This window comes from Esox lucius, chromosome 14 (genome assembly GCF_011004845.1).
Source record: "Esox lucius isolate fEsoLuc1 chromosome 14, fEsoLuc1.pri, whole genome shotgun sequence".
In the NCBI taxonomy this organism is placed as follows: Eukaryota; Metazoa; Chordata; class Actinopteri; order Esociformes; family Esocidae; genus Esox; species Esox lucius.
The window spans coordinates 9,845,227-9,863,545 of record NC_047582.1 but is presented as its reverse complement, the minus strand read 5'-3'; the positions used below and the strand labels follow the sequence as shown (position 1 = coordinate 9,863,545).

At 43.1% G+C, this 18,319-nt stretch overlaps 1 pseudogene; it reads right to left on the bottom strand.

Moving 5' to 3' along the window:
- Positions 1–7,477, bottom strand: LOC105009832 (annotated as a pseudogene).
- Between the last annotated feature and the right edge of the window lie 10,842 nt (positions 7,478–18,319).

The window sequence follows — 18,319 nt, the reverse complement described above, 5'->3', positions numbered from 1 at the left end:
ACAGGGGTGGAAACACTACTCAAAGCAACAATCCAATTCATTAACAATACAGTAATTTAAAACCCACAATCAACTATTAATGACTTTAAAATGGTTGCATGACCTAAAAATAAAGAGCTGTATAGGATAAAAACTAAGACGGTGATGATCAGAGGGGAGGACTTCTTCATGCGGTTGAGAATCTTGGGCCCCGACTTCTCCTGTAGACACAGACAAGGAACAGTTACAGGAAGTAGTGGGACCGAGGATCAATCGGATTGGAGGAGATGCTTACGGTCCAGCTGAACTACAAATCCACAAAAACACGACGCTTCCCTTCAGCATGCCATCTCTTTCCCATTTGAATGCCACAGTTACTGCAACAGAGAACACAGCGTTATAATATGTTTGGGTGTCTAAACTGTTAGATGTGTGTGTGTGTGAGAGAGAGTGTGTACAGTGTCTCTCACCTAAATAGTTTGTGTGGCAGGCGGTCCAGCACAATGGCTTTCTGTCCACAGGGACATTTGAAGAAGTACAAAAACAGCTCACGCGTCTCCTCAACACGGCCATCAGCAGGCTTGAAGTAGGTGTACTTACACTGGAGACATGGTCAACAGCGTCCACTTAGCAACCACGTCAGAGCAACGAAAAATAGTCTGATCAAATCTGTCTACTACTGCAGCTCAGCAGTTATGGAAATGTGAACGTTGGCCCTTGAAATCCCGGGTGGTTAGACAGAGATGGGAGTCGGTGGTATGTTGACTCATGCTAATTTACAGCAAAGACAAAAGTAACTGACCCCCTTTAAAGAGGGAAATGACTGTATAAAACAGAGAAAAAAAACAGAAAAATATCTTAAGCTCAAGTGGACAGTATTTACTATTACACTAATGTATCATAGTACAATGAAAGTCAGCATAAGCACTGAACGCAATTGGGAAGACAATGTTTCCCATCTGCTTAATGGTGTCGCTAAGAAATAACATAAGCTTTAATCTCCACTCAAGACTCACTCCATCTGTAATGAACTGGTGTATTGTAAATGCCGATTTAATAAAATAATAACTCCACTCAAGAACCAGGGGGTTAACTGACCTTTTTACAGGTGACCGCTCGACACTTCTGCTCTCAGAATTTCCGCATCTTCTCCTCCATCGCCTCCTTCTTCACCAGGGGATCAAAGTAGCGCTTCTGCAAATGGTACTCCGCCAGGAATTATTCTAAAACTGGGGTAGGAGTCAGGAGGACCATTACAATGAAATGAAGAATGGTGGTCAGTTTCACTAGGCTGTCATGGTTACAACGGTGGTAGCAATAGTAATAGTAGTGGTGTTAGTAGTAGTAATAGTTGTGGTGGTAGTGGTGTTAATAGTAGTAATAGTAGTAGTAATAGTGGTGTTAGTAAAACTAATAGTAGTGGTAGTAGTGGAGTTAGTTGTAGTAGTAGTGGTGTTAGCAGTAGTAATGGTAGTGGTGTTAGTAGTAGTAATTGTAGTAGTAGCAGTGGTGTTAGTCGTAGTAGTAATAGTAGTGGTAATAGTGGTGTTAGCAGTAGTAATAGTTGTGGTGTTAGTAGTAGTAATTGTAGTGGTAGTAGTAGTCATTGTAGTGGTAGTAGTGGTGTTAGGAGGATAAATAATAGTGGGAGTAGTGGTGTTAGTAGTAGTAGTAGTAATGGTTGTGGTAGTAGTGGTGTTAGCAGTAGTAATGGTAGTGGTGTTAGTAGTAGTAATTGTAGTAGTAGCAGTGGTGTTAGTAGTAGTAGTAATAGTAGTGGTAATAGTGGTGTTAGCAGTAGTAATAGTAGTAGTGTTAGTAGTAGTAATATTAGGGGTAGTAGTGGTGTTAGTAGTAGTAATATTAAGGGTAGTAGTGGTGTTAGTAGTAATAGTAGTAATACTAGTAGTGGTGTTAGTAGTAGTAGTAGTAATAGTAGTGCTGTTAGTAGTGGTTGTAGTAATACTAGTAGTATTAGTAGTGGTGTTAGTAGTAGTAGTAATAGCAGTGGCAGTAGTGGTGTCAGTAGTAGTAATTGTAGTGGTAGTAGTGGTGTCAGTAGTAATAATTGTAGTGGTAGTAGTAGTGGTGTCAGTAGTAGTAATTGTAGTGGTAGTAGTGGTGTCAGTAGTAGTAGTAATAGTAGTGGCAGTAGTGGTGTCAGTAGTAGTAGTAATTGTAGTGGTAGTAGTGGTGTCAGTAGTAGTAATTGTAGTGGTAGTAGTGGTGTCAGTAGTAGTAGTAATAGTAGTGGCAGTAGTGGTGTCAGTAGTAGTAATTGTAGTGGTATTAGTGGTGTCAGTAGTAGTAGTAATAGTAGTGGCAGTAGTGGTGTCAGTAGTAATAATTGTAGTGGTAGTAGTAGTGGTGTCAGTAGTAGTAGTAAAAGTAGTGACAGTAGTGGTGTCAGTAGTAGTAATTGTAGTGGTAGTAGTAGTGGTGTCAGTAGTAGTAGTAATAATAGTAGTGGCAGTAGTGGTGCCAGTAGTAATAATTGTAGTGGTAGTAGTAGTGGTGTCAGTAGTAGTAGTAAAAGTAGTGACAGTAGTGGTGTCAGTAGTAGTAATTGTAGTGTTAGTAGTGGTGTCAGTAGTAGTAGTAATAGTAGTGTTAGTAGTGGTGTCAGTAGTAGTAGTAATAGTAGTGGCAGTAGTGGTGTCAGTAGTAGTAATTGTAGTGGTAGTAGTGGTGTCAGTAGTAGTAGTAGTAATTGTAGTGGCGGTAGTGGTGTCAGTAGTAGTAGTAATAGTAGTGGCAGTAGTGGTGTCAGTAGTAGTAATTGTAGTGGTAGTAGTGGTGTCAGTAGTAGTAGTAATAGTAGTGGCAGTAGTGGTGTCAGTAGTAGTAATTGTAGTGGTAGTAGTGGTGTCAGTAGTAGTAGTAGTAATAGTAGTGGCAGTAGTGGTGTCAGTAGTAATAATTGTAGTGGTAGTAGTAGTGGTGTCAGTAGTAGTAGTAAAAGTAGTGACAGTAGTGGTGTCAGTAGTAGTAATTGTAGTGGTAGTAGTAGTGGTGTCAGTAGTAGTAGTAATAGTAGTGGCAGTAGTGGTGTTAGTAGTAGTAATTGTAGTGGTAATAGTAGTAGTAGTGGTGTTAGTAGTAGTAATTGTAGTGGTAGTAGTAGTAGTATTAGTATTTTTTAGTAGACTGGTCTTACTAAGAACTCTCAGGGCGTCTGCTATGGATAATGCAAGGCTGGCTTACCACCTGAAGTCCGGCCCCATGGCGGGACTTAGCATTGAGGATCTTCTGGCACTCCTCTGATAGGACGTAGTCCATTTGTTCCCGCCTCATTTTCTGGGCGTGCGCTTCTTCCCTGACTGCAGGCTGTTCAACTGTACGCAGGCAGAGGAAAGGGTATAAGTATGGATGCTGCTTCTGGGTCTGTGTGTGTGTGTTGGTATGGGTCAGTGTGATTGGTGTGTACCATTAGATGAGGACAGAATCTTCTGCACTCTGACGATGATGGCGGAACTGTTGCTCCTCTTCCTCTTCACAGAGTTGGGGTCATCCCCGACCCCTTCCTTCTCAGCTCCTTCAGAGTAGCCAACTAAAAAGTGAGGGACAGCTTCACCTTTAACCTCTACCCTCTTGACAATACCGCATTTTAAAAGTGTGAAGTGCAACAATGATAGGATAACCACCACCTACTTTGGCGGCTGATAGGCTTAGTGCTGCTGGGGGAGAGAGAAGTGTGTCATCAAAAAACAAGATATCCTCCCCCTCGTTGAAGGCCCTCCAGTGTGGGGGTGTTGGGGGAAGCAGGGCTCTAGGTGGCCCTGGGGACCACTGAGGCGGCTTTCGGGGACAGTAGGGCTGGAGGACGGGCCCCGGGGACCCCCGCCCTAACAGAGTTCTGGAGTACTCTGCGCCTGATCTCCGCTCTACACCGACGGTTCTCCAGTAGCCGCTTCTGCTGCTGTCTCTGCCTTATCAGGAGGCCGATATAGACTGGACCCCTGCAGCGGACGAGCCTATGGAACCAGGGGGAGTAAGGGAGGGAAGACCAGGTGGAAGACAAGGTGGGAGAGAGAGAGAGACAGAGGTTAAATTAAGAGAGAAAAAGGTACAGTGTGATGACTTTCCATCTCGTTCAGACAGGCAGTTTGAGTTGTGCCCATGTCAGAGGCACAGGACAGCTGGTACAACCAGAACATGGCGGTCCCAAAAGGGTGAGAAACACTGACACCTAATCTAGACTTCCAGAGCTGTAAATGGGTATCTCCCACACCGTAGGACGGTCACAGTCGGCCAGCAACTACGGTCAACATGGTCCCAACCGACCTGCTGGTATTGGAGTCGTGGGAACTAGCAGATCCCAAACCTCAGTTCACCTCTCGTACGTTTAATCTCTCGATTTCTGAATGTACAAGGAAGCTGCCTGACGCCACCTCAGCAAATTCAGATTTTTCATCAAGAATAAAAATGTACCTCTTTGCCATTGAAGGTGATATTCATGAACTGAACTTTTTAAATCACATTCCAGTGTGTCTGGTCGGTCTTAAGGGTCTTTCTGCTGAGTGTTTGACATTGTCACACCGACCCGGTCATTCCTGGATCTGTGTAAACCAGTGTGAGTTAGTGAACCTGTTAGCTACCTGAGGGTTTGGTGAGGTGTTTCTTCAGCTGAAGGGCTCTGGGGTCGGCAAGGACAACAGGTCCTTGAAGTCTTCTGAGCAGCCAGTCACATCGTCAGACACCGAGGCTGAAACGCCAAGGAACACATTAATAGAGGAAGAGCAGTGGTGTTAACCCTCATCATCCCCTCCAAGATATCCTCCTTCCCCAGTCTTACCCAGTCTACTGGCCTGGGCCCTTCACAAACAGGTTCACAAGGGTGGTCAGGGTGGGCTTCTTGGAGCCAGATGAAGACCTAGACATGAGAGGCAGAGAATGTAAGTTAACACAACCCAGACAGCATCACACGTCTAATACACAAACACACAGGGGTTTATAAACCAACACACAGTATACGCAAACACAGACACACACACACACTCACAGTGCAGCAGTGCAGGCTGGCGAGGAGAGGCCGCCACAGTGCAAACCTGTCTGACAGAGTCGTTCATTCAGGCTGTTGGTCTTCCCCTTGACCTTCCCAGAGAAAGATAACTGCAGCTCGGCATGCTGGGAACTCATCTTCTACTGGGCCTTGACATGGTACTGGCAGTACTGGCACTTATACTGAAGAGGGTGAGAGATGGAGGGTGAGAGAGTTTGAAACAGATATTAACTGCATTTTGAATTAGAATTCACATGGCAGCGAACAGCCTTCAAGCTCGTTCAGAAGTTAAGTGTGGGTTTCAGAGTGGGTAGAGGCTGTATCAATTTAAGGTTCTGAATGTTGACCAAAACACACCAGGTGCTCTCCATTCATCTTGGTTGCCTTACATGTGCCAAAGTCCTGAGCTTCCCCAGGGAGATCTGAGAAACAAAAAAAAAAGATGTTGGAGAACGGGAGAAGAGACAGAGAGAGATGGTAAGAAGGCCTTGGTTGGTGAGAAGGACCTACACCAACTGACACACACTAGTGAAAGCAGACAGAGGCCCCTCACCCCGTCATATCCATCTTTAGGCTTCATGAGGTTGGGGTTAAGGATTCCCATCACAGTGCCAGGCTCAGTCTTCCAGTGCCCCTTATACACTTCACCAAACAGGAAGAGAGATACATATACTTCCAGGTCATGAAGGTCAGACAGCTTCCAGATGCTGAACGTCTTCCCGTACTCAATGATATTAAGGTCCGGAGCCTGTGATGGAAACTCTAGAACCTTCACCTTTTCCTGCTGTAACCACATAACTGTCAACTTGGCCTTGTACTTAGGGTCACTGGCGTGCTGGAAAGTCCAAGAGCATCCCAAGGTTGTGACCATAAAGCTCTATTTTGGTCTGGTTACTTCAAATTACAGTGTGCCACAAGATGTGAAGCGTGACAGGGTTTTGCCGGGCATATTGTAACCAGGCTACTTTGTGGTATTGGCACAGTAATAGCTTCTTTCTGACAACTCGAACATGCAGCTCATTCGTATCATCGTCGTATTGTGCTCCTTGAAACAACCACATCGTCTTTTCCAGAGCAGCCTGTATTTCGCCTGAGGTTACCTGCAGGTTTTTCTTTGTATCCCAAACAATTATTCTGGCAGTCTTGACTGAAATCTTTCTTGGTCTACATGACCTTGGCTTGGTATCAAGAGATCTCCGAATTTTCCACTTCTTAATAAGTGATTGAACAGTACTGACTGGCATTTGCAAGGCTTGGGATATCATTTTATATCCTTTCCCATCATTATAAAGTTCCATTACCTTGTTACGCAGGTCTTTCGACAGTTCTTTTTTGCTCCCCATGGCTCAGTATCTTGCTCTGTGCATCCATGTGAGAGCTAACAAACTCATTCACTATTTATACACCAACACTAATTGCAATTTAAAAAGCCAAAGGTATGGGAAATTCCACTTTGTCATTTTCACCAGTGTGTGTAACCTTCCATTTCTGTAACAAGGCCAAACAAGGGTGTGTAAACTTTTGATCAGGGTCATTTGGGTGATTCCTGTTATCATTATGACTTCAAAAGGAGCCAAACAACTGTGTGATAATAAATCACACAGTTGTTTCATATGATCACAATCCTTAAATAAAAGGATATCAGTGAATGATCAGTCATTATTTTCAAAATCAATGCAAAATGTCACAATTTCTGCCAGGGTATGCAAACATATGAGCAACTGCATATATGAAAAAAAAAAATTTAAGGATAACTGAATGGACAACAAAAAGTAAATATGGCTACATTTGTAGTGAGTAGTTTCAGATGAAGGTTAAAGAGTTTGTGCTGTTCTTACACTGCTGTTGCTCAGATGAATGGCCATGCTGACCAGCACGGTAAGGTGATCCAGTTGCTCCATTACAGCTTCTCCCTGCACAGGCGCTCAGGCAACTCAGAGCCGCATGACCCTGCGGTCGGCCATCTTACGATCCATCTCCGTGGAGGACCCCCGTGGCCGTCTGAAACAACCATCAGTACAGACCTGAGACTCAGGGAAGATGGCTCTGTGTGTATGGCTCCTGAAAGGGTGTGCAAGAGGGAAGTGAACGCATTCTGACCTCAGCCGGAGTCCAGAGTACTTCTCAATGGCGACATCTTTAGGCAGGGATGGAAGGGGGTTCACCTGTCGGAGGGCGGCTAGGCCAGCAGCGGTCTTGCTCTGGGAAGCAGGTGAGGAACGTCCAGTACCGTTGGTCTTCCTGCTGCTGGCAACTGGCAGGCATGATCTGAGTCCTAATCTCCACCAGCGGGCTTCTTTTCTCTGGGGCACCTGTAGAGCTGCAGGGTTTGACCTGGTGAGCTGCTCTTTGAACTTCGTGTTTGAACAGATCAGCGCTGCTTAGCTGGGCAGTGAAGTCGGAAGATGCCTGTAGCTTGCCAGGCCACACGTGTCTCGGCCAGCCGAAGGCTTTCCCTCTGTGGAAAACAAAAGTCAAAATGACGGCCTTAAACATCTCTCTTTGACCTTATAGACATGCATACACACACACACTTCTTACATCACATTAGGACTGACACCAGTCAACCAGTCATTGTTTGGTCCAAGTTTGTTTTAGCAGAGCAGTCAAATATGCACCTAATGTTTTTCCATGGCACAGCAGACAGTTATTTGTATCTTTTATAAATGTGGCAAAATCCAAACATGCTTCATTATAGCAAAATATCACCAAACTGTTTAAAAGAATGGGACTTCCTGTGATTTGGCAAACATCAATAAATAAATGATCGTCATTGTGGCACAGAAATAGACAACAGTTAGTTTTTAGATAGCTTGACAGGGACTCTCCCTGCCTCACACACACACCCTACTCCCTCGGCCTTAAACAGCCAACAAAAAGAGTTGATTTGAATACAGCTTAGAATTACAATGATTAGACATACTACATACACCCACCATTATTGAACATATTTCGTTGTCTGCTGAGTGATCCCTTGTCTGATCTTTCTGTTTCATCCAAATGTGAACATAGCCTACTGCACTGCATTTAACTATTATTGCAATTACTACAATTCTGTGACTTTTAGCTTAACAGGCAGTACGAATCAAATTAATTGTTGGTCATCAAATTAATTAAAAAAACTAGAAATATTGTTATTACATAAAATATGTCCGAAAGTAGCTCTAGTTCAATTTAGGGGAAGTTGTATGAAGATATGTTGTTTTTCATCTATGACATTGAAGAGTTATGCAACAGCAAATAACAAAAAGCAGTGAATATAACAGAAAAGTGAGAGTTCAACCTTTTGGACACTCCACATGGCTCATCCCATCCCTCATAAATTGACTGGAATGCAAATTATTTGCAGAGCAATCTCAGGAAATGAAGAAACGGAAAGCAGCATTCAGTGGTGTTAGATTCTGTCCAAGTTTGATCCATGAACAAAATAAATGCAACCAGAAGTCAGGGGAGAGCCTTTATTCAGCATGAGGTTTACGATGATAACCTTCCATAGTTCTTTCATTGTTCTCTCCAAATGCTTACAACGTAAACACAGTCATTTATACCAGGACACATAGGAGGTGGTCAGTGTTCATAGCCAACCATTACACAGACTATTATAAGTCCTACAAAATACCCTTGTATGGCGTATTCCAACCTATGACCCAAGGGTCTATTCAGAGAGTCCTATGACAGTCACATACACAGTTCCTAACAGGTGGTATGGACAGGGTTTTTGGGACCCATCAGTAATGGGACATCACATTTCCTACCTAGTGTCCTCCATACAGAGATAGTTAGTACTCTCATACATTGTGTCAAGCTTAATTCAATTACTTTCATGCTCAATATCTATCAGTGGTCATGTCCTCCTTTTTGTCAGCAGTGTGGCCCTTCTTCCTCTTGAAGGAGCACTGCAAACATTTCCAGAGGGAGTTTTTGGCGTGTTTGTCCTCAATATCCCAGGACAGCTCATCGATCAACTCCTGGAGGGTCTCCTCAGTGATGCTGACGAGGGCCTGTTTTGAGGCATTTGAAGCTCTAGATCGGGCCCAGATCTTTCCGGAGACTTCTCTCTCCATGACCACTTCCTGGGCTGGACAGGGGAGTACCGTGATAAGGCGGGTGCATCCTGGCCCGTCCCTGAGGGTCACGCAAGGGTTACTGGCCGCTGGGAGATCCACGATGGGGCTCTCCGGAGATGGGAGCACATCCACCTTGTTGTGCCTCTTTTTGTTTATGTAGGTCTTAAGCCTTTGGAAGAGGGACTTCTTAGTCCTCTTGGGTGCAGCATCCCCTCCCAGCTCATGATTCAGCTTTTGGAGAGATTCCACCTCTTGTATGGTCTCCTCAAGGAGGCGGGCGAGAGCCTGTGCCGAGGACCTACCGGAGGACACTGATCGGGCCAACCTGGTCCGGGGATAATCGGACTGGGTTCTCCACACCTCCAGAGATGGTACCCTCCTGTAGCGGGTAACTGGATGATCAGACCTTGGTTGAGCAGATCGCTGTCCTGCCCCTGGAAGTTGAGGTCCGGGCTGATCGGCAACGTCCGTGCATAATCTCAGTTAAATAGCAAGATAGAGTAATTGCTGGTTATCAAGGAAAGCATTGGTTGTATGGTTGAGTGATAAAAATTATAGACAAAACAGTTTTCCAGCCTTTTAACAGTCCAGCCCATTATGATGCAATAATCCATGTTTTGAACCAAGTGCTTAGTTCTACTCCCTCACCCCACCAGGACCAAAAACATGCTTCTTTCACTGTTTAGTTCTACTCCCACAGCCCCACCAGGACCAAAAACATGCTTCTTTCACAGTTTAGTTCTACTCCCACAGCCCCACCAGGACCAAAAACATGCTTCTTTCACTGTTTAGTTCTACTCCCACAGCCCAACCAGGACCAAAAACATGCTTCTTTCACTGTTTACTTCTACTCCCTCACCCCACCAGGACCAAAAACATGCTTCTTTCATTGTTTTAAAATAAGTACCAAGCTTGGAATTTCGTTATTTTAGGGGCAAGGCCATTTGGCCTTTGGTGTCACAAAATTGTTTAGGGCACAAAGCCCATATGCCAGGGCACAATGGCCATTTAGTGAAATAGCTACTGTAGGAGGATTTGGAGCTTACAAATAATCAGCTTGAACTGCTGATAAGAAAAAAAGCATGCATGACATTAAAACATACATTATTCACTTTTTTAACATCATACTTTGAATAACAACCTTTAACTATACTTATAACTCATTGTGTTTCATTTGAGAAGTTTTAGTTGAGAGCATTCACATGATGACAACAAACAGGCAAATGTACTGACAGTTAACTAACATTAAGGCTAGCTTGCCCGAAGGTTAACATTACTTCAGTTACACAAAAGTAAACCGCGAAGTAACCTTTAACATCACAATCACCTGCGCACATGAGCACGACCTTAATAAACAAATGTAGTGACTTATTTGTGTGTGAAGAAAGCAACATTCGTTTTTAAAAAGTTCACTACAAACGCTGCCATGTCTAGTGATATCAAACCTAACGTTAATTCTCTGAGCTTTCAAAAAGCAGTATTCTCTCACACAAGGTCGGAACTCCCACTTCCCATTTGCTGAAGAACGCACCTTCCAAAGCAGAGGTATGATTCAGTTAAGCACTGTCAGCTATTTATTGATCGATAACTAGCTAGCTTGCTTACCTGCATGTAGTCCGTTCTTGTGGTTGTTCTCAGTTGCGAACTACAAACTAACAAACCGACTGCTGACCGCGAGGTTTTGACAGTAGTACGTGCAAAAAAGGCCATGGTGGCCGTAGGGCGTACAATGATTTTCGGGGCATCATGGCCAGATTGAAGGGTAACGACGGCCATGAAATTCATACGGTGAAGTACATTAGTCATCCATGTTCACTTACTTACTCCCCAACATTGTAATCCCAGTTATCCCTTGCCTGTTCTTCCTGTCTGTTTCAGTGACTCTTGGTTTTACCAGGTAGCACGAATAAACCTTGCTTGTTACCAAATTAATTTAAGAGACCGGGCATGCTGTTTCATTACATGTGTGGATATACATGACAGGGACCTGGCTACATGGTGCCAGGACAACAATCTCTCTTTCAACGTCTGCAAGACTAAGCAGATGGTCATGGACTTCAGGAAGTGGCAGAGGGGGGGATCACGCCCCCATACATATCGATGGAGGTGAAGTAGAAAGAGTCTCCGACTTCAAGCTCCTCGGTGTGTTCATCAAAGATGACCTCACCTGGTCCAGGCAAGCAGACTCAGCGTAAAAGCTGCCCAAAAGTAACTATACTTCCTGAGGAGTCTCAATAAGTTTGGCATGTCTGCAAACACTCTCATCAACTTTTACAGGTGCACCACTGAGAGCATCCTTGCTTTATATATTTCTTAATGCTTACTGCGTAGGTGTTGTGTGCCATGTCACAAGAATTTCATTGTTCATAATGATGCTATGTTATTCGGTGCATTTGATAAATATAAGACTTTGACTTGACTTTAAAAGTAGCTCTAGTTCAATTCAGAGGAATGTGTATGAAGATGTGTTGTTCTTCCTTTAGGTCGTTAGGTCAGGAATTCCGCAAGAGGAAAGTGTATAAAAAAGCGTTATAAAAGCAGTGAATATCTCAGAAAAGTAAGAAGTCAATATTTTGGAACACAGCACTGATATTTAAGCCTATTTCTGAGCATTTTCCTTCTATAATAACCCAACATAAAATGTTACAACACTTGTGAAATTTAATATTAGGTTTAAGAAAACCTTTGACAGCTTAGCCTATTAGGAAATACAACAGTTTCTACCTATTAAGATATTTATTTGTTACAAAAAATAATATGCTGGGAGGGTTCCCTGCAATATGCAAATGTAGTAAACTACATTTCCCTTCTAAAATCCTTCTCTTTGTTTAATCCCATCCTCTGTCTCCACAATCCTTTGCTGTCTCTCCTCTTCTATGTCCTTTTCTCCTCCTTCCCTCGACTCCTCCCTCCACTCATCCTCCCTCCACTACTCCCCCCTCCTCCACTCCTCCCATCCAGGTGAGGGGAAAGTGGGACTGACTACCCAGGGCCCCAATGGGAGGAGGGCCCACGAAAATCTTGGAATGAAAATGTGTATTTGTTTGGCAAATTTTTTATTTCTAAGTTATTCGTGTCATAAATACATTTACATTTGCTGAATAAATCGGTTGATTGACTGGATTGTTTATCCCAAAAATATAGTGGAGGCTCTGAGGTCACTCTCAGCCCTTACAAAAGGCTCAAATTGGTTTAGTCAACCCGGCACCAGAATACATCTCTAAATGCAGCTAATCGAGCCGAGTGTCTGCTACTATGATAGACTCATGCCTTTCTGCAAGAAAAGGGAAATGGGGTACCAAAAAGAAAAGAAAGAATGCAAACTGAGGGAAAACAACTGCTAATTAATTTCTTTGAAAAGAAAGGTGAGCACAACTGACACAGTTTAAGAATGTTTTAATAACACAATATCAGCAGTTGTTTAGATTGAAGGCAGTCAGCCAGGTATCTAGCTTGGTGCATATTTGCATTGTATAACATGAATCAATCAGTATCATAAATGAATCAGCATCTTAGGTAAAATGTCATATGCAGGGCTGGAAATTAAGTTTGCTCCCTCTTCACTCACCTAATGCGAGTAGTTTACATTTCGGACGAGTAGTGAAGTCAGCTCCAATGATGTTTTGTTCACTGTAGTTATGTGTTTTCATTGTAGTTATGTGTTACAAAATAAATATTAGCATTATACATTGCCTTTTTACACTTATTCTTGGATTACTTTCAGTTCACAAAATAGTTGTCATTCTAGTGGATATATAATTTTGTGAACAGACTACATTAACATGAATACTGTGAAAATATATAGAGAAAACATTTGTTTATAAATTACTAGCCCTGTTCCTTACTCTGTAAAGGCAGTTGCAAAGAGGGCTGGTAACATTTTAGCCGTTCTGGTGGAAATGTTGATATACTAGTCTGGCTCATTAGTGCCAAAAATCTTTAAGATCTGTTGGAGAAATGTTGCTATTCCTTAGTACAATGAAATCATATTGCTTATTCTAAGTATAATCCAGTCATTTAGTAAGGCCTTTGTATTTGAGTGATTTCCACAACAATTTGGAGTCGAGGATGGGATCAGAGGCGTTAGAATGAGCCTGACACTTGCACACAGAAATGGAGTCTGGTAGTAGGATAGTGTCCAGTAGATTAGCAACTAACAACAGATTGTCTTACCAGATGCTGTTAAGAACCCGCGTTGGTGCCACAGAGTACCAAAGTCATGCACGACCCTAAAGGGGTGAGGGGAGAGGTAGACAGAGAGTGTTTGAGACAATCCAGTAAATGAATGAAATCAGACAAAAGCTGTGTAATTTCAGTAAAGTCTGGAAGCCAGGCTCTGTAGTAGCCGGCCATACCCAAAAGGCTCATCATTTGGGCTTTGGTTATTGGCTTGGGGAGTCCCAGCACTGCCTTAACGCTCTGAAGCTTTGGGTTGGTCCTAATGACCTCCCTCTTCTTCCACGCGCCTGTTACCCCTACGTTGCTAAGTTGGCCATAACCATGTTTCCAATGGGGGTGGTTGTGAATATTGTACATTACTTTTGGTTTACTCTATATGCTGAACATTTCTCTGCAAAATGTGTGATTTGTATGACTAACAATGTGGGTAGGGGCACACCAATGCCAATGTCGGCCCACCCAAGGCCTGACAGGCCATTTGAGCACTTAATGATGGACCTCATTACATTGACTCCATTCCAGGGATACAAATATTGCCTGGTAATGGTGGATGCATTCTCCAAGTGGGTAGAAGCATTTCCATGCAAACATAACACAGCCATCGCTGTTGCAAAAAATAATTGGATGCAGGAAATTATTCCCAGATGGGGCCTACCATCAAAATGGACATCAGACAATGGCTCTCATTTTGTAAAAAGTGTAATTGAGTGCATGTCCGCTAGTCTCCACCCTTTGTAAAGAGAACATGAGTGAGCAGGCAAAACATGTCTTTTATTTCTTATGGGATTAACAGTCAACTGTAGGTCATAACAGAATGACACACTCATATAACAAAACATGGCAACAAAGAAATATTTACCCCTATTCAAAAGTCTGCATGCCCTTAGGTCTTAATACTGTGTATTGCCCCCTTTAGCATCAATGACAGCATGCAGTCTTTTGTAATAGTTGTCTATGAGGCCCTGAATTCTTGCAGGTGGTATGCTGCCCATTCATCTTGGCAAAATGTCTCCAGGTCATGCAAAGTCTTTGGTCGTCTTGCATTAACAGCACGTTTGAGATCTTCCCAGAGTGGCTCAATGATATTAAGGTCAGCAGACTGTGATGGCCACTCCAGAACCTTTACCTTTTCCTGCTGTAACCACTGGAGGGTCAACTTGGCCTTGTGCTTAGAATCACTGTCATGCTGGAAAGTCCAGCTTTTGTGCAGAAGAATGCAAATTGTCTGCCAGTATTTTCTGATAACATGCTGCATTCATCTTGCCATCAGTTTTCACAAGATTCCCTGTGCCTTTAGAGCTCACACCCCCCAAAACATTAGTGAGCCACCACCATTGTTCACAGTGGGGATAGTATTCTAATACCTATAGGCCTTGTTGACCACTCTCCAAACATAGCGCTTATGTTTGTGACCATATAGCTCTATTTTGGTTTGATCAGGACCATTTGGGTGATTTCTGTAATCATAATATCATTATGACTTCATAAGGAACCAAAAACTGTGATAATAAATGGCTTCATATGATCACTATCCTCCAAGAAAATATTGTTTTTATTGCATGATCAGTCATTTTCAATATCAATGCCAAAATATCACAATTTCTGCCAGGGTATGCAAACTTATGAGCACAACTGTATGTGTGGAAAACTAGGCCTTGGGCCTAGCAGAAACCATTAGAAGTCGTCTCCTTTTTGGGGGTACGTCTTAATAGCAGGAGGAGGGCTCCAGCTCCTTGTACTGTAAAGGTGAACAGGACTCTATTCCTTATTGGGAGAGCTGAGTAAGTAAACCACCAATAGTAACATGCCCCAGCTGTCATGTGTGAGCTTTCGCCAAGTTGTCTGGGCAACCAAGATTCTATGCTTATGTATGTCTCCTGGATCAATGTCTCAATGCAACCTTGCATTTCCTAGGTTACATCATGGCAACAACTATTCCTTGTATGTACATTCTGCAAGTGCTGATGTCGTCACCTGTACAGTTGGAAAGGAATATACACCCATCAGCCATAACATTATGACCACTGACAGGTGAATTGAATGACACTGATAATCTCGTTATCATGGCACCTGTCAGTGGGTGGGATATATTAGGCAGCAAGTGAACATTCTGTCGTCACAGTTTGATGTGGTAGAAACAAGAAAAATAACCAAGTGTAAGGATCTGAGCGACTTTGACACTAGACAACTGGGTCAGAGAATCTCCAAAACTGCAGCCCTCGTGGGGTGTTCCCGGTCTGCAGTGGTCAGTATCTATCAAAAGTGGTCTAAAGAAGGAAAAGTGGTGAGCCGGCGGCAGGGGAGCGAATGATGGCCCCTGTTGTCCGAATCAACAGACGTGCAACTGTAGCTCAAATTGCTGAAAAAGCTAATGCTGGTCCTGATAGAAAGGTGTCAGAACACACAGTGAATCAGTTTTTTGCGTATGGGGCTGCGTAGCACTAGACCGGTCAGGGTGCCCATGCTGACGCCTGTACACTGCCGAAAGTGCCTACAATGGGAACTTGAGCATCTGAATTGGACTACGGAGCAATGGAAGAAGGTGGCATGATAAAGGTGGCCTGATGAATCACGTTTCCTTTTACAACAAGTGGAAGGCCGGGTGCGTGTGCATCGCTTACCTGAAGAACGCATGGCACAGGATGCACTATGGGAAGTAGGCAAGCCGGCGGAGGCAGTGTGACTCTTTGGGAAATGCTCTGCTGGGACACCTTGGGTCCTGCCATTCATGTGGATGTTACTTTACACGTACCACCTACCTAAGCATTGTTGCAGACCATGTGCATCCTTTCATGGCAACGGTATTCCCTGATGGCACTGGCCTCTTTCAGCAGGACAATGCGCCCTGCCACAAAGCAAAAATGTTTCAGGAATGGTTTGAGGAACACAAATATTAGTTCAAGTGTTAAGTTGGCATACAAATTCCCCAGATCTCAGTCCAATCGAGCATCTGTGGGATGTGCTGGACAAAGAAGTCTGATCCATGGAGGCCCCACCTTGCAACTTAAAGGATCTGCTGCTAACGTCTTGGTGCCTGATACCACAGCACACCTTCAGAGGTCTAGTGGAGTCCATGCCTCAATGGGTTTGGGCTGTTATGGCGGTAAAAGGGGGACCTACACAATATTAGGCAGGTGGTCATCATGTTGTGGCTGATCGGTTTAAAAATATCCAAAGCAATCCCACACCCCAGCAGGACCAAAAACATGCTTCTTTAACTGTTTAGTTATATTCCCACACCCTACCAGGACCACAAACGTGCTCCTTTCACTGTTTAGTTCTACTCACACACCCCACAAGGACTAAAAACATGTGGAAATGAAGCAAGAGAGAGTAGATAAATGAGGCATTGTCCCAAATGAAGAAAATGCCAAAGGACATTAAAAATGTAAGGAAACTGTTAAATCTCTTTTTTGGATAACGCTTTTATCAATACATTATGGTAATAGTGTTGGTTGCTATATTTGAGGTATTACGTTCTCTCACACCTGTGTGTATGCAATGTATGCCAGTTGAGTTCACTTGGATGCAATAATGAGGACAGATGATCAGAGCCGTGTACATGTATGGAATAAATAACTACAGGGATGGAAATTAGCACCCGCAACCAGCCAAATGCGGGTGGTTTTGTGTTGTGGCGGGTAAACTCGCTTCACCTACCGGCCACCGTGGCGGGTAAATAAAAATAGCATACTGTTTCACCCGGACACTTTTACGGAAGAGGATTAGTGCCAAGCAATAATAAAAATAATAAAACCATCTCGACATTAAAGTCATTATAATGCGAGATTAAACTCGTTAAATTTAGAGAAAAAAGTCGAAATACAATCTTGAGAATAAACTCATTAAATATCAAGAATAAAGTTGAATAAAGAATAACGAAACCTCGATGAATCGCGCGTAGGTGAAGCCAGCAATAACCTTGCATTTGTCCACTGGTTGTCAATTCATGTTGGACAAAAGCGAGTACATCACGCAAATTGGACAGATTTTTTCTTCTAAAAGGACCTAGCCGCTTGCAAATTCTCTTTTAAATTCGTATGCTAATTATAATTCTGTTATAATTAGCTAATAGTTGATAGTATTTCTTTGTTACTGAAAGAAAGTCTATAATATAGCTTGACTAATTGATCCAACTCTGCCATCAGTAGGCTATGCAATGCACACTGATCGAATGCGTTATTCTACATTTAATTTCGACTTTTATTCTCGATATTTCATGAGTTTATTCTCAAGATTGTATTTCGACTTTTTTCTCGAAATATAACGAGTTTTTTCTCGAAACACAACGACTCTTTCTCGATATTTAATGAGTTTATTCTCAAGATTGTATTTTGACTTTTTTTCTCGCATTATAATGACTTTATTGTCGAGATGGTTTTATTTTTTTTATTATTGCTTGGCACTAATCCTCTTATGTACACTTTAGAGGCGGCGCACATTAAAACAAAGTGGCGTTACATCGCAGGCGTTAAGATGTCCGCTGAGAAAACATCTCAGGAGGAGCCAGTGGACAAAGAGGCGAAAGTCAAAAAACTTTTTTTTAAAGAACGATGGAGAAAAGCAGACAATGGGGAGTCCCGCGATTGGTTAGTTTACGACGAGACAAATCTGATAATGTACTGCTCTGTATGTCGTCAACACGCTTCACGTTGTTGGTTAAAAACAAGAAAGTGGCTGGTAAAAACATTGAGTGGCTGGTAGATTTTGAAATCCACCAGCCACAGTGGCCGGTGGACAAAAAATTTAATTTCCATCCCTGTAACTATATAGAAAAGTCAGCTAACGTAACAGGTTATGGGCCCAGGGTTGAAGATAAGCGAGCGTGAATAAGTTCGAGACGACGTATTACGCGGTAGTTAGCTAGCAGAAGAAGAAGCTAGGACAATCGGCGGAATGACAAGATGGCCCACCGAGCAACAGGAGTTCCAGCACCGCAGCTTTTATTCGACGGGTCTGAGGAGAAATATGACCTTTGGGAAACGCGGTTCCTAGGCTGCCTACACACTCTGAAGTTAAAGGACACTATCTAAAGAGAGCCCACTGATGCAAATGAAGATCAGCTAGCTGAAGACAGATGGAAAAATGCTGA